General features: G+C 43.6%; 1 pseudogene; it reads right to left on the bottom strand.

The window, feature by feature from the left end:
* Nucleotides 1–1,164: 1,164 nt before the first annotated feature.
* On the bottom strand, nt 1,165–2,379 carry LOC141052543 (large ribosomal subunit protein uL3-like; annotated as a pseudogene).
* Nucleotides 2,380–17,212: the final 14,833 nt, after the last annotated feature.

Here is a 17,212-nt window from a genome sequence, read left to right as displayed (position 1 = left end):
ATGATGAGAGCTATATTTAAGTGATACCAATGAGAGCAGGCAGTGGCTGATGTTACTATTACTCCCATCAGCCTACACCTGCTGCCGCTAACAACAGCAGGAGCGGCTGATGAGAGTATTCATCACTTGCTGCCTGCGCTATAAATAAATAAAAAATCTGTCTTGGGATCCCCTGTATTTTTTATAACCAGCCAGGAAAAACTCACAGCTGGGGCTGCAACCCTCAGCTGTCAGCAAGGCTTGTTATCAAGATTAAAAGGGTCCCCATGCTGTTTTTTTAAGCAATTAAAATAAATCATTTAAAAAAAATGGCATGGGGTCTCCTTTATCTTTCACAACTAGCCTTGCTAAAGCAGACAGCTGGGGGCTGGTATTCTCAGGATGGTAAGGGTTATTGATATAGCCCCCCCAGCCTAGAAATAGCAGCCTGCAGCTGCCCAGAAATGGCACCTCTATTATATGTGCCAATTCTGGCTCGTTGCCCAGCTCTTTCCACTTGCCCTCTAGCGGTGGCAAGTAGAGTTCATATTTGTGGGGTTGATGTCACCTGTGTATTGTCTGGTGACATCAAGCTCAAGGATTAATAATGGCGAGGTGTCTATAAGACACCTGTTCCAGTTAACTGCCATTTCTTAATTTAATTTCGAACTGAAGAAAGGGCAACTTGAAACTTGCTATCTTCTTATAGCCTTCTCATGCTTTGTGGGCCTCCAACATTTTCATTTTCACAGTGCTAGGCAGCTGCTTAGAAGAACCAATGGCTGCTGTTTTTTGGCACAAGGTTAGAGGAGACTGGGTTTTTATAAAGCTGGGAAATTTGCATCACCTGGCCTTTCCTAACAATGATAGTGAACAAGCCACAACCCTAACAGGCTAATTAAGGTCTGAAACCTTGGTCAACGTTATATAAGCACTCAATCTCCAAGGGTGCCCAAACTTTTGCATCGGACCATTTTTCTTTTTAAAATGTAAAAAATGACTATATATTTATATTTCTTTCCTTAAAATACAAAGCAAATGTGTCATCTTTAACTTTAGGCCTTTTAGAGATCATTTCATCTTCAACGTGCTTAACTGTTCACAATAACAGTAATTTTTTTTTTTTTCTAGCATTTAATAAGAAATCCATCAATACAGCAATGTGGCCCAGGTGGTAGCTGGCACAATGTAAGTTCAGACTTATGCTTCCTGCTTTGCCAAGCGGTCTTTCTTGAGTGGACCTATGAAAGCCTTCTTTTCTTCTGCTGTCTGGAAATGGCCATGTCCAAATTTGGAAGTTGTGTCAATAAACTTGAGTTCCATCTTCTTCAATGTACGACGGCTGGTCTGCACCAGGAGGGATTTGCACAGGGTAAGGACTCGTTTCTTGGTCCCAACAACACAGCCCTTCAGCAAGATGAAGACATTCTTCACTTCTCCATAATGAACAAAGCCGCCCAATGGGTTGATACTCTTGTCTGACAAATTAGTCTGTTAAGGCATTGCTCTTCACAAGTTTATCATTTTTGAATGGTAGCCTTGCCCAATCTTGTAGATCTTCTTGTTGATCTCCGTATGGTGGCGATAACCTTTCTGGCCAGCACGAGCCACAGATTAGGCAACACGGACAGGATGCCAAGCTCCAACACAAGCAACCTTTCACAGACCTCTATGAGTCTTACGTGGCAGCTTCTTTGTATGTCAACAGCTAGTTACACCTTTGTAGCCTTTTCCCTTAGTGACTCCAATGACATCATTCATTTCATCCTGACCAAAAACGCCAGACACTGCCACCTGCTGCTCCAGCTTCTCACGACCCCAGTCCACCTTCTCTGCAATAGTCCCTCCGTTCACCTGGATCTCCATGAGATGAGTCTTCTTCTGACGCAGGGGCAGCAGACGCATCTGTGTATGGGCAATGACTCAGATGACCTGACAGTATTTCTTCATACTTGCAAAGTCTTTCTCCAGTTGCTTCTTGATTTCTTCATCTTGCCACTTCTTGCAGTACTTGGTGAAGGCCTTTTTCTTGGATTTATACCAGTTCTTGTAGAAGCGCCTCTTGCATGCATCACTGATGTGCTCAGCAAAAATGGTCTTAATGCTGCGAAGACCACGTGGTCTGGACGTACCCCACAATTCCAACAATGACCATAGGGGGAGTCTCCACAATAGTCACTGCCTCCACAACTTCTTTCTTGTTCACCTTGGAGCCAGGTCTGTCTACCTCCTGCACAATGAGGGTCATGCCGGCCTTGTAGCCCAAGAAAGCCGTCAAGTGGATGGGTTTTCTCAAGTCATCCTTGGGGAAGCTCTTTAACTTGCCACAATGTCTCGTGTGGTGGGAAGCCCAGGGACCCGTGCCTGGGAGCGGAGAACTTCCGGTGAGACATCGCGCCTCCCGCCTGTAATAGAAGAGCACGATAACAGTAATTTTGACCAGTGGTGTTCAAACTTTTACATGCTACTGTACATCCTACATTACTAACAGTATACACGTTTATATCCTTTATTATTATTAGAGTTATACAGGGATATATGCCCCATTATTAGCAGTATACAGGTATAAATACTTTATTATCAGTATACAGGTATATATCCTTCATTACTTGCAGTATACAGGTACGCATTGTTTATTATTAGCAGTATACAAGTATACATCCCCATCACTAGCAGTATACAGGTATACATCACCAATTATTAGTAGTAAACAGGTACAGGTGCTTCTCACAAAATTATGATATCATCAAAAAGTTAATTTATTTCATGTCTTCAATACAAAAAGTGAAACTCACATCTTATATAGAGTCATTACAAACAGAGTGATATATTTCAAGTGTTAATTTCTGCTAATGCTGATGATTATGATATACAGCCAATGAAAACCCAAAAGTCATCATCTCAGTAAATTAGAATAATTAACAAAAAAACACCTGCAAAGGCTTCCTAAGCGTTTAAAAAAGTCCCTTAGTCTGTTTCAGTGGCTACATAATCAATGTAGAGAGTCCAGTATTTCAGCTGATGTTGTCGGTTTTTCTTTGCATCCCTAACAATTGTCCTGGCAATTGTCACAGGTGACAATGTTAGTTTTAGTAGCCATTCAAGCCCAATTGTGTCGACTTCTGTGCATGTTATCAGGCCAGAATCACCAGGGTATGTGAACTTTTGATCAGGGTCATTTGGATGTTTTGGGTTGTCATTATGATTTAAAAAGAGAAAACACAGTAGTGTGACAATAAAAGGCTTAACCCAACCACTAACCATGAGTGGAGAAAAAGTTTTGCTGTTATCATTCATATTCTCTGAAAAAAGGCCAAGAAAGCAAAAATTCTGCCGGGGTATGTAAACTTTTGAGCACAACTGTATACATCCCCAATTATTAGCAGTATACAGGTATATATCCCCCATTATTAGCTGTATGCAGGAATATATTTCCCATTATTAGGAGTATTCAGGTATATATCCTCCATCACTAGCAGTATACATTCTCCACCACTAGGAGTATACAGGTATACATCCTCCATCACTAGCAGTACACAGGTATATATCCCCAATTATTAGCTGTATACAGGTATACATTCCCATCACTAGCATTAAACAGGTATAAATCATTCATCACTAGCAGTATATAGGTATACATTCTCCATCACTTGCAAAATAGAGGTATCTATTGTCATGGGTTTACCGCAACAGAGAGGGGCCAGAAGACTGCAGTGTCTGATTTCATGTACCCCTGCACTGATCAGAAGCAGTTCACCTTCATATTAAATGGTGCAGGTTTCTGTTAGCAGTACAGGGGTTAATTTGTTTAGCCTGGAGTCTCTGAGGCTTCCAGCTTGGATGGTCTCAGCTGTTCAGTACTGACCACCCCCCTCTCCTATATATCCCTGCCTTTGTCAATCTACATTGCTAGTGTTAAGTCTTGTGCTGCCTAGTGAGGAATGGAGAAGTCGGTGTTGGCAGAGGCATTCTGGAGAATTGTTCTATGACTGTTGCATAGTCCCTATACTCTCCTATTTTGTTTACCTTCCTTATCACTCCAGTGTTTCCCTCTGATGTCTGAGAGTGCACATTTTGCATGATTGATATTTTTATTTATCCCGGTATGTTCTTTCTTGTCTGGCTTGTGTATTTACATACAATATTCCTCCCTACTTCCCAGGGGGAGGGGACAGATAAGGGCTGATTCAGGAAATCAGCAAGGAACAAGGTCCCATCATCTTCAGCATCAGAAGTAACCTGGGGAACAAGGATAGCTAGGGCGCCCTGTTAGGGATATGGAAGAAGCCCATGGCCCTGGGTTATGAGACAACAGATACATGACAGTAACACTGGCCCACACTATTTTTTGATCAATCATGATCCAATTACTGCTCTTGCTGGGCAACTGTTCAATCTAGACGTGACAGATCTTCACTTTGTTTTGCAGCACCGGCACAAGTCTGGTTTGGGGACTGCGACTCCCAAACAACCCCTGGTTGAGTCCAAGATCGCTTTGCCTGACAGGTTCTCTGCAAGCTTGTTGCTTTCAGGAACGATCCCCTCTGGAACAATGGGTGGGGATCGTAATTTCTCTCCTTCAGGTAGACACTCAAGCCTGGACATTTTCTCTTCAAGGCAACTCTCAACTCATTCCGGTGAAGAATTTTTTCAGGCACTGGGTCACATGTATGATTACCCCAACCACATCTCCCTGGATGAGTGTACACTATGTCATCTTCAGCAGGGAGACCAGGGGGCATTGGAGTTTTGTTCCAAGTTTCGGAGGTGGTCCATCAATACTAAATGGAATGACCCCGCACTCTGTAGCCAATTCCATAAAGGGTTATCGGTAAGGGTATAACAAACAGCTCCCACAATCCCCCTCTCTTGTCCCTGTATTGGGGCCTATAAATTTAGAAACATTCTAAGAGGTGCACGCATTTAGCAAAGCATCGCATTAGCTAAGTATCAAGCAAAAGCAGTTATTCCATGGCAGTTAATCAGGGCAGGAGTCAGGTAAATCACACTTTGTACTTCCTTTTATCCATATGCTTTATTCATTTTCTCCTGTGGTCCCTTGCCATCCACCCTCCATCACGACTCATACACATCAGCCCCTCTATACTTTCCTCTCCCATGTACAGCTCCCATGCACTTATTGTAATAATACTATGTAAATGCTCACCTTCAAAGTACCTTTCTAGAACTTCCCATTCTCACACACACACACTGAGCTCTGCTACATCCATTACGTCTGTTCAAGATATGCTGTGTGTTTTTGATCCCCCCTCCTTCTCCCCCACCCCCTGTCGCAGCTGCAGCTTTCTCTCCCTCTGCCTGCATGTAATCCAAAACCCCTCCTGCCCCTCCCTCAGGAATGTGTTAATTAGCAGAGGTCAGTTCTTTGTGTAGAAACATGTGCTCTGTGTCTAAGATGGAGTTGATGCAAGATCTAACTATTAGGGCATATCTTGACCCCAGTTGGTGTTACAAGTATGAAAGTTACATATTAGGGATGTGCTTCGATATAGCTACCCACCCTGTAGTTTGCTAGACTCCAGCGCCAGCAGAATCCAAGAAACAGATTCCTACTTAGCCGATTCATGCCAATACCTCGAGTTTGGACTTAAATGAACGCCAAGGTCATGCAGAGTAAGATACTCTGTTCATCGCTATCCGAGGTACCCTCCCTGAGATATGATACTTATGAGCTATTAGGCATTGGTAAAAAAAAAAAAAAAAAGAGGAGGGCTTCCATAACTCAGCCCCTTCAGTGATGTCACGACCAGGGGATATAAGATTGTGTAAGCCCATAATGCAGCAGTCTTTTGCTTGGGAAAGCTGAGATACAGAGAGGCTGTGATGCACAGTAATGTATCACCCATCCCCTGCACCCAATGGTCTGCCTGAAATGACTTAAGCAAATGTAAGTGCTTCTCTTTTAATTCCTGCTATTTTTGTAATTGTCTTGTACATATTTTCAATTGTCTCCCTTTGTAATATCTCTTATCCCTTTTGTAAACACTTCCTACCTTTTGGAGTAAAATATATAAAATTACTAGTTTCGTTTCTCTTTGCTCTATAACGTATCTGCACGTCCTCTGAAGTGAATTACGCTACTAATTTGGGTTTGCTCCGGACCTGTGATTAATTAAAAATCGGAGTTGGTTGCAGTGAAGTGTGTTCTGGGCTTGTTGGGTAAAGCTGGCAGTGACGGAACTGGTTTTATAAGCTTATTCCCTGGCTGCGGCTGGGAGTAGTTTTCCCTCACTGCAGCTTGCCTAACAGCCAGTACACATCCAGGTGGCCCGTCCGGCGATTACTTATCCTAGGTGCAGTTCCCTGACTGACCTGAGGGTAAGGGGGGCGCCGGAGAGCTGCAAGCTCCAAACTGGAAAGCGGGATATACATAAATCCCTTCAGTTGGTGACATATTGGTGGCAGAGGTGGTATATCTAAAATAAGCCCCCCTGCGATATAGAGTATATATATCAGTATTTTCATCACACTTACCTTCCTGAAAAACCTCAACCCATCTTGCACATACACATTGCAGAAAAAAACTTCTTACAATTCCAATAGCTACTTGCTCTTTATCTTCCTACTCCTACTGATTTCGGGGGACATCTCCCCCAACCCTGGTCCACCATCCCCCAACCTCAACCCCTACCCTACCTCATATCGAAACCATACTAATCTTATTAATATTACTTGCACTCCCTCATCTCCTTCTTTCAATTGTGTCCTCTGGAATCCACGGCCTGTATGTAACAAGCTTCCTTTCCAGCACAATTACTTTCTGAACAACTCTCTGAATCAATTGGCCCTCACCGAATCCTGGATTCTGACACTGTCTCCCCTGCTGCCATTTCCCATGGTGGCTTACAATTCTCCCATTCCCCGAGACCCACAAACAGACTTGGTGGTGGAGACGGCATACTCCTGTTCCCACAATGCACTTTCCAGGTCATCCCCCCAGTTCCATCACTCTCATTTCCTTCTTTTGGGGTCCACACCATCAGGCTCTTCCGTCCTCTCTCCCCCAGAGTAGCGGTCATATACCGGCCCCCAGGCTCACCCACTTACTTACTTGACCATTTCTCAGCCTGGCTGCCACACTTCATGTTCTCAGAACTTCCAACTCTTATACTGGGAGACTTCAACATCCCCATTAACAGCCCCACTTCCACATCTGCATCCCAGATTCTATCAATAACCACTTCTCTCGGCCTCTCACAGCTCTCAACCTCTGAGACACACAAAGACGGTAACACCCTTGATCTGGTCTTTTTCGGTTCTGTTCAGTCTACCTAAATAACTCACCGCTTCCCTTCTCTGACCACAACATTCTCTCCCTCACAAATCCTCGCCCACTCCAGCACACTCCTACCTACCACACATTCAAAAATCTACAAGCCATTAACCCTCATACACTTTCAGACTCCCTACACTCATCACTGTCCCCAATCTTCTTTTTCCTGCCCTGTTCTGTTTGTCCATCACTACAGTTACACACTCAGAAGCACCCTGACCAAGTAGCGCTCCTCACCCTCAGAACCTCAAAACACAGAGTAAAACAGCCCTGGCTCACATCGCAAACTCGACTTCTCCAGCGATACTCTAGGAGTGCTAAATGCTTATGGAGGGAAAACTCGTACACCAGAAGACTTCATCCACTTCAAATTTATGCTAAGAACCTATAACTCTGCCCTTCACCTTGCCAAACAGACCTACTTCACCACCCTGATCTCCTCACTATCCATCAACCCCAAGAAACTTTTTGACACCTTCCACTCCCTCCTCAGGCCAAAAGCACAAGCCCCTAACACAGACATTTGTGCTGATGACCTGGCCTCCCACTTTATAGAAAAAAATAGATAACATCCGTCAGGAAAGCCACTCCCAACCACTAAGTGCTGTGACTCCCATCCCTCCCTGCATTTCCCCTGGCTCACTCTCCACATTTGATCCCATCACAGAAGTCTCCAGACTTCTCGCTTCTTCTCGTCCGACTACATGCACTACCGACCCCATTCCCGCACATCTCCTCCAGTCTCGCTCTCCAGTCATCACAACTCACCTGACTACAATCTTTAATCTCTCCCTCTCCTCGGGCATTTTCCCCTTCTCCTTCAAACACTCTATCGTTACAGCATTATTAAAGAAACCCGCTCTCGACCCATCCTGCACAAACTACTACAGACCAGTCTCCAATCTCCCCTTCATCTCGAAACTCTTGGGAGAGCCTAGTCTACTCCCGCCTTACCCGTTACCTCTCCACTCACTCACTCCTATACCCTTCACAGTCCGGCTTCCGCACCCTACATTCGACTGAAACTGCACTCAAAGTTACCAATGGCCTTCTGACAGCAAAATGTAACGGTGAACACTCTGCTCATTCTTCTCGACTTTTCTGCAGCTTTCAATATTGTTGACCACTGTCTCCTACTCTCTAGGCTCCAGTCACTAGGCAATAAAGGGAATCTGTCACCCCTTTTTTGAGATATGATATCATTCAATTCTGTGTCACATAAGGATTCTCTTAGTACTTTTGCTTCCCCCTGACCCCGCACCTTTCATGCATAAATACCTTTTTTATATCGGTTCAGATGTATGTAAACTGCCACTGTCTGGTCCGCTGGGCGGGGCTTATTCAACTGCTCCCCCCTCCCTGTCTTGCTCTACACAAGAAAAAATACGTAGAGCAAGACAGGGAGGGGGGAGCAGGTGAATAAGCCCTGCCCAGCGGACCAGACAGCGGCAGCTTACATACATCTGAACCGATATAAAAAAGGTATTTATGCATGAAAGGTGCGGGGTCAGGGGGAAGCAAAAGTACTAAGAGAATCCTTATGTGGCACACAATTGAATGATATCATTATATGATATCTCAAAAAAGGGGTGACAGGTGCCCTTTAAGGACACTGCCCTCTCCTGGTTCTCTTACTATCTTTCTGACAGCTCCTTCAGTGTTTTGTTCGCTGGCTCCACTTCATCTCCTCTTCCTCTCACTGTCGGGGTACCTCAGGGCTCAGTCCTTGGCCTTCTCTTCTCTCGCTACACGGCCCCAATTGGACAGACCATCAACAGATTTGGCTTTCAGTACTATCTTAATGCTGATGACACACAACTATACATGTCATGCCCTGACCTTACCCGGCTGTACTACAGAACGCCAGTAACTGTCTGCAGTCTCCAACATCATGTTCGGCCTCTATCTGAAACTCAACCTCTCCAAAACTGAACTTCTTGTGCTCCCGTCGACTGCTAACCTCCCTAAGTCTGACATTTCCCTCTCTGTGGGCGGCACCATAACACCCTGGCAGCCGGCGCGCTGTCTGGGTATTATGTTTGACATCAATCTCTCCTTCACATCCCATATACAATCTCTTGCCCGCTCTTACTGCTTACACCTAAAGGACATCTGTAGAATCCACCCATTTCTCACAATGGAAACAAAACCCTTCAATGTTGCCTTGTTCCACTCCTGCAACGCTCTATTAATTGGCTTCCCCGTTACTCAACTTTCCCCTCTCCAGTCCATACTTAATGCAGCAGCCAGGGTCATCCATCTGGCTAATCGGTACTCGGACACGTCCGCTGTTCGTCAATCATTACATTGGCTGCCTATTCATTATAGAAACCAATTCAAAGTACTTGTTCTCACCCACAAAGCTCTCCACAGCGTGGCACCCCCCTACATCTCCTCCCTCACTTCTATCAGCCTAACCGACCGCTGCGCTCTGCAAACGACTTTCGACTAACCTCCACACTAATCTACCTTCCACTGCCGACTCCAAGACTTCTCTCGCGCTGCGCCAATCCTCTGGAATGCTCTACCCCAAGAAATTAGGACTATCCACAATTTGCATAGTTTTAGGCGCTCCCTAAAAACACATTTGTTCAGAGGGGCCTATCACGTTCAATAATCAAAGTCATTTTATGTGGAAGTGTGCATGTGTAGCCCATTCACTATCTCTATCTCCCACTCCCTCAAGATGGCTGGACCATCATTGTAAATACACACCTGTACTTTGTATCTCCCCCACCTCATTGTAGATTGTAAGCTCTCACAAGCAGGGTTGTCTAACTTTGCTTTAATTACTGTATTGTTAACGTTGTTACTTATAACTTGTGCTTTGAAACTGTTAAACTGTAAAGCGCTGCGGAATATGTTGGCACTATATAAAGATTATTATTATTATTATTATTAAGGGTAAAGGATGCCTTTGCCCTGTATGAAACTCTGGTCTCCCTGTAGGTGGCCATGTCTCTGGCTATCTGTGTGGGCCACCGTCTTCATTAGAAACATAAAGGGACACTTCCATTTCTTGGAGGCCCAGAGACAAGGGAACCTGGGTCTGAGTCTACCATGGAACCCATGTAGTTGGATGGTGCTGCACAATCTGTGGGACCAATGGTAGTTCGACATAAAGGAGGAGTATGTTTTTTCTGTGGTGAAAAGGGTCATTTTGTGGGTGCATGTCTTTCCATATCCCCCGTAAACAGTTGCCGGAAAACTAAAGAGCCCAGGTTGTAGGGTGGTTGGCAACCCAGGAGTACTTGTTTAGACCGTTGGTAAATCTCAATTTTTTTACAGGTCGAGATCCATCTCAGCAAAGGTGGTCATTTATGCCTTTCTGGACAGTGGGGCGGCGTTTAATTTGATCGACGCTATGTTCATCCAGGTCCATGGCCTCAAACCACATGTATTGTCTAAATCAATAAACATTATCGCTATTAACTCTGCCCCCTTGAGCCAGTGGTATTTTACTCAGGTAGTTTGTATGTTGCAGCTACAGGTAGGGGCCATGCACTCCAAATTTGTACTTTGCTATGTCCAGAAGGCTTGCTCTCTCATGTGGTTCTCGGACTACCATGGCTAATGCTTCACAACCCTGTAGTAGACTAACAGACTCGAGAGGTGGTTAAATAGAGCGAGTATTGCTAAAACACTGCTTGGACACCCGGCTAGCCAGGGTGGGAACCCAATCTCTGCCTGAATACCTGTCTGACATCAGGGATGTGTTTTCAGAACAGGGTTGTCAGGAACTTCCTTCACGTCATCGTTACGATTGCGCCATTAATCTTTTTCTTGGGGCCAAGAGGACAAAAAGCAGGTAATACAATATCTCTGGTCCAGAGAGGCAGGCCATGAAAGACTATATGGCTGAAAGTCTGGAAAAGGGTCATATTAGACCTTCTTCATATCCTGTTGCAATAGGGATTTTCTTTTACAAGAAAAAAGACGGAGGGTTATGCCTTTGCCTAGATTTTTGCTAACTCAATTGGATCACGGTACAGGATCCATATTCTCTCCATCTCACCCCAGACCTCTAATCAGAATTTGGGAGTCAAATATTTCTCACTGGGGATTATAATCTAATTTGCATCAATAAGGATGATTGGAAAACAGCCTTCAATATTACATCTGAGGGACACTATGATACCATTTGGGTTGACTAATGCTCCCACTGTCTTTCATCACTTGGTTATTGACATCTTTAGACACCTGGCAGGCAGGTTTGTTGTGGTCTACCTTGATGACATTTTGATCTATTTGCCTGACCTCAAGTCACATCAGGTAAATGTCAAGCAGGTTCTTCAGATATTGAGAGACAAATTATTTGTCAAACCAGGCAAATGCATGTTTTGTGGGTTATTTTTTGTCATCCACCAGTTCTTGCATGGATCCGCGAAGGTCCAGGCGGTACTAGATTGGGATCGTAATGAGGACCTAAAAGCCTGAAAATATTCTTGGGTTTCACCAACTACTACCAAAAGTTCATCAAATGTTTTTTCGGTGCTTGCTAAACCTTTGAGGGATATGACCAGGAAAGGGACAGAGTTTTCCAAATTGTCCAGTCTGACCCAGGAGGCTTTTGATACCTTGAAAAAATGTTTTCCATCTGCAATAATCCTTTGAGTATTTTGGCGTGCTCGGAGATTTAGCTTGTGTTGCCGCAGCTGCATGATTTGCGGCTGCTAGACAGGCTGAATACATGTGGGGGTTGCCTGTTTGTTAGGAAATCCCCACAAGTATTCAGGCAGTCTAGCAGCCGCAAATCATGCAGCTGAGGCAACAATAACAATCTCCGAGCACGCCAAAATACTCGGGAGACCACCAGAGCATTCTTAGAGAAACCCGAGTAACAAGTATACTCGCTCATCATTAGTACTTACTAATCATAAAAATCTGTCATATTTAGAATCTGCTAAGTATCTGATACCTAGACAGGCAAGATGGTCTTATTTCTTCACCAGAGTCAACCCTTTCGTGACCCATAGGCCGGGAATAAGAATGTTAAGGTAGATGTCTTCTCCCTTTATTTTCCTTGGGGTGGAGACAACTGTGAACTAAACATTTGTTTCCTAACTTTCTGAGAAACGAATTCATCAATTACTTTGTCAAAGTTGATCTGTTGAGCTCGATCATTCTCAATTGAAAGTAAAGCTAAGCTGCTGAGTCTTTCTTGAGCCATAGTACTTCTCAAGTAGTTTTTTATGAGTTTACGCTTAGAGAAGGATCGTTCAGCCTTAGACACAGTCACAGGAACAGTCAAATACATGATGCACGCTGTGCAGACGTCTGGATAGCTTGATGAAAGTGAAGAATGCTCGACTATTAGGAAATCAGCAAATTCCTTAACACTTTTCATTTTTTTCCAGTTGCTTTTGAAAATTTTTTTACTGAACATAACTGTGAAGGAAAGGCTGGAGTTACATCATCTGCAAACTTGTTAACAAAATCAACAGCTTTTTTGTGAATATCTCTTTCACTGGCCAAAAAATCAGGTTGCATTACTTCATAAGAGTCAAGAACAGCTTTCATCCCTTCAAAGCGGCGATGAAGTTGAATACAAAGTGTGTCTACTATTGGATAGAACACAGTAACTCGGAAACAAGTTTTTGGGTCTGCTAATCTCTCGTCTTCACACAACTCAAAGTGTTTCTTCACTTTCCTTACTCTGTTCTGGTGAAATTCATTTTTTATTCCTCATTGACTACACACATCTGATGCTTCAGAAACAAGTGCTTCAAACCTTTCACACATTTCGGTTATCTTTAACAATGCATTACCCAATAACTCATATGCAGACAAGAGGTCCATGGTTTCAGATCGTAAGGATTTCGATACGAGGTTGAGAGTCTCTAAGACTTCACACTGCACAACCAAAAGTAATACAAAATCAAAACTTTCAAGTTTGTTCTTTAGCTGCTTTAGCTGCTGTGCTTCATTTCTTTCCTTGTTTTTTTTGGAAGTCAAAGTTCTGCGAGTAAGACTTTTCATCACGTCACAAAACCTGTGTTTCAGTGCATACACTGCATCATGTCTGCCAGACCAATGAGATGGATTAAGAGTTTTCAGTGTTACTTTCGATTTTGAATTCAGTGAATCGGGCTGAGCTTCGATGCAGTACACTGATCTTTTATCTCTCTAAAGGATACAAAAGTTTCACATATTTTGATTTCAATAGGTTTCCCGTCTTCATCATTAACTATTTTGACATACCGGTAAACTTCACTCATCTGATCAATTTTAGCTATGTCCTGGGTGGTATCTAGGATCAATGAAAAAAACAAGGAATTTTGAAGCTCAACTACAATTTCATCTTTGATTTGTAAGGCTAATAGATTAATAAGCTCATTCTGAATTTTAGGACTGAGGTATTTCACAGTCCCTTGCAGACGCTGAAGCAATTCTTGTAGTACTGGGTCATATTTTGACAAAAGCTCAACTATCGAGAGAAAGTTTCCTTTGTTACTATATTCTAACTTTTCAATAGATCCACGAAACGCAAGATTACATGTTGCAAGTGTCAATGTCACATTCAGGATTCTTTCAAGAACTTTACGCCAAAAGCTTCTTTCACTCTCCACATTTTTGTCGAAATCGTCTTCTAAAGTACCACGTTTCCACCATTGCTCATAAACTACACAAGCATGTGTGTGGCTTTTGGATGCTTCATGAACTGAAATACGTTCTGAAATATGCTTCCAGTCTCGAACTCTGGTTGTTGAAAACGGTAATACACGATTTCTGTATTCAAGTGCTTCCGACTGTGACTGAGGGAATAGTCAACATGGCAAGCAGTAAACACAATCTAATTTTGTTGAGTAGCATAACCAACTTCTTTTAAGCTTCAACCCTGACTTTGTGTTGATAAAATAATAGTTACTTGAAAAAGATCGACCTTGTTGATTGATATCCTTGGGAAATGGTCCGTCAGGCTGTATTGGACCAGACGCTATCAGCCTATGCTTCTTATCTTGATTTTCAATCACAGTAGGAAAGGCGTTGTAGTAGGCAGAATCTTCATCTTCCAAAAAATTTGGTGTATCATTGGTTGGGTCTGTTATATCTTCTTCGCCTATAAATTTTTGGTTTTTCGAGTCATTATCATTATTAAGGTTGTCTTGTTCCGACGTATCTGAATTTAATTTTTGTGAGATTTCAATATCATTCCCTGTCGAGTGGTTTTCAACATCCAGCCATGCTGCTAAGTTCTTCGAACTTTTTTCAGCCTCCAAGTTTCTTCTTTTCGCAATCTGTCTTTTTTTATTTCCACTTGGCTGGTGCCGAATTCGCTTTATAATAAACGGTTTTATTAACAAACACAATCACAGTACCGTATTTTCCTTTTCCGGCATATAAGACTACTTTTTAACCCCTGAAAATCTCAGAAGTCAGGGGTCGCCTTATACGCCAAGTGCAGGGCGCCACCTACTGGCAAAGAGACAGTGCGGCTGCCCAGCCCAGGATATGTGCACTGTGTCCAGCCGCTCTCTCCAGGAGGAGAGAGACTGGAGCTGACATTTCTGCCTCCCCCAAGAGGTGCCAGACATCAAATACTACAACCTCCGGCCACAGGTACAGCAGTCACTATTGCTCCCTCCCGGTTGTGAGGAGAGACTGAGGGGGGGTTGTACACAGCTCTGATTATTGAAAACAAGAGGTAGCTGACTCACTGAGAAGATAGATACTGCATGACCCGGAGTCGGGAGGAATGTGTGATTATGGAGACTTCCTCCTGACCTCCTCCCCCTCGCAGCAGTATAGACCTGCAGACTGGAGAGGGGCAGGGCTTCTCACAGTTTGTCACAGAGATATTTGTGTCTGCTGAGACTGTCTCCTCTCAATGCTGAGAGTTTGTTACAGTGTGCACTGTGCCTGCCTTGCCAACTCTCTGTGATCTCCAGACTAACATATTGTTACAAATCTCCAGGCCAGTGCAGGTTTCCAGTCATTGACAGCTGGCAGAGCTCCTGGAGATTATTGAAATGAGAGTCTCCTGTCCTCCGGGTGACATTATCTGACAGGAAAGTTTGCCCCCTGTACTCCCCCAACCCCCCCATCTTGACACAGGCACAAATCCCTCTCCATGTCACCTACCCCCTCACGGTGCTGGCACATCCCAATCCCCATATTCCACCCCCCTCCACACGATGCTGGCACATCACCCCTCTCCATGTTTATAGTATATGGAGGACTATGGGGGTGCAGTATACTATATGGAGCACTATGATGGTGCATTATAATGGGTGACAATGGATGATGCACTATAATATACGGAGCCAATTATACTATGTGGAAGCCATTATAATACTGGGAGGGCTCTGTGGGGGGCATGATTATACTTGAAGGACTATGAGGAAGCCTTTATACTTTATGGAGGGCGATTTAAAGGGACACTGTCACCAGTGTCACTTACTGGGCTGCTCAGTGTAGTTTTCATAAAATCACTGTTCAATCAGTTTGAGATTAACATTGTAGGACTAATCAAATAGTCCAGCACATTCATTTACTGCTAAATATGAAGCAGGGAAAACAGTAATTATATTAAAAGTACAGCAAGCAGCTCAGTAAGTGACACATCGCTGGAATCCGGGTCTCTATCTCTACATTATGCTAACAGATGGGATGGCAAAATCCTGGTGACAGTGTCCCTTTAATGCTGTGTGGGGGCCATAATACAATGTGAAGAGATGTAGGGGCCATTATACTGTATGAAGGGCTGTGTGGGGTTCACAATGGGAATCACACCGTAGAAGAGAGGTAGTCTTATACGGCGAGTATATTCCAAACTCTATATTTTAACTGGAAAAGTTGGGGGCCGTCTTATACGCCCAGTCATCTTATACACCGGAAAATACGGTAATACTAAATACTATCTACCTACACACGCACTACAACATGCGACACAGACTGCACTGATGATCCGACACTGGCCGCTGTCCGATGAGCAATGGCCAATGAGCAGTTCAGCAGTTGGGGTAAACAAGACCTCAGTGTAAGTGCACGTCGCGTCACAGCCGCTGCCTGAACTATTGGCTGAGTCACCGCCTGGCGCGACACCACACGATCAGCTAACAGTCTACTGTCTGCCATAGAGCTCCTGTTACTAAGCTAAATAGCATTTCCCTGTTTAAAGTATAAACGAACAAAAAACATTTAAGCTTGCACTTTCATGGATCTTTTCGTTATTTTTATTAACTTTAAACTCGAATAATATAGGAGCTGGGTATTGTATGAGAAATTAAAGTATTAAAATACAATTTTTTACCATCAGTTTGGGGCCCGTTGGTTGGTTGGGGCCCCGGGGCAGCGCCCCGGCTAACCCGGTTGTAGTTACGGCCCTGATCAGGATGTTCTGGTGTATGTAGCTGCTTATAGTGTGTGTGTGCACGTTCTAATACCCCTCATACTCAAACATCCAGGTCTTTCCAACCGTTGGAGATTCCCAGTAGACGTTGGACTCATTTATCAGTAGATTTCATTACGGATTTATCTGTAGGCAATACAGTTATTTTGATGGTCGTGGACAAGTTCAGCAAGATGTCTAACTTCATTGCACTATCTGCCTTGTTCAACGTCAAGACATTTGGTGCAAATATTCAAAGAAATCGTGACATTACATGGGATTCCTACAGATATAGTTTCTGACAGAGGGTACACTTTATTTCCAAATTTTGGAAAGCATTTTGCACTCGGTTGGGGATCCGTCGTTTTCCTCAGCTTTTTATCCACAGTCTAATGGGCAAACTGATTGAGTTAACCAGAATCTTGAGACTTATCTTAGGAGCTTTGTGTCTGACAATCAGGAGCATTGGATTATTTACCTTTAGCTGAATTCACGGTGAATAACCATTGTCATGAGTCTACTGGTAAGTCCCCATTCTTCAGGGCCTATGAGTTTCATCCTTAGTTCACCTAATTTAATAGGAATCGTTCCTGAGAAATAGCTGTAGA

Source organism: Dendrobates tinctorius, unplaced genomic scaffold (genome assembly GCF_039654945.1).
Source record: "Dendrobates tinctorius isolate UK_male_01 unplaced genomic scaffold, ASM3965494v1 ptg000161l, whole genome shotgun sequence".
In the NCBI taxonomy this organism is placed as follows: Eukaryota; Metazoa; Chordata; class Amphibia; order Anura; family Dendrobatidae; genus Dendrobates; species Dendrobates tinctorius.
The sequence above is the reverse complement of the archived record's forward strand: the minus strand, read 5'-3'. Positions and strand labels throughout refer to the sequence as shown.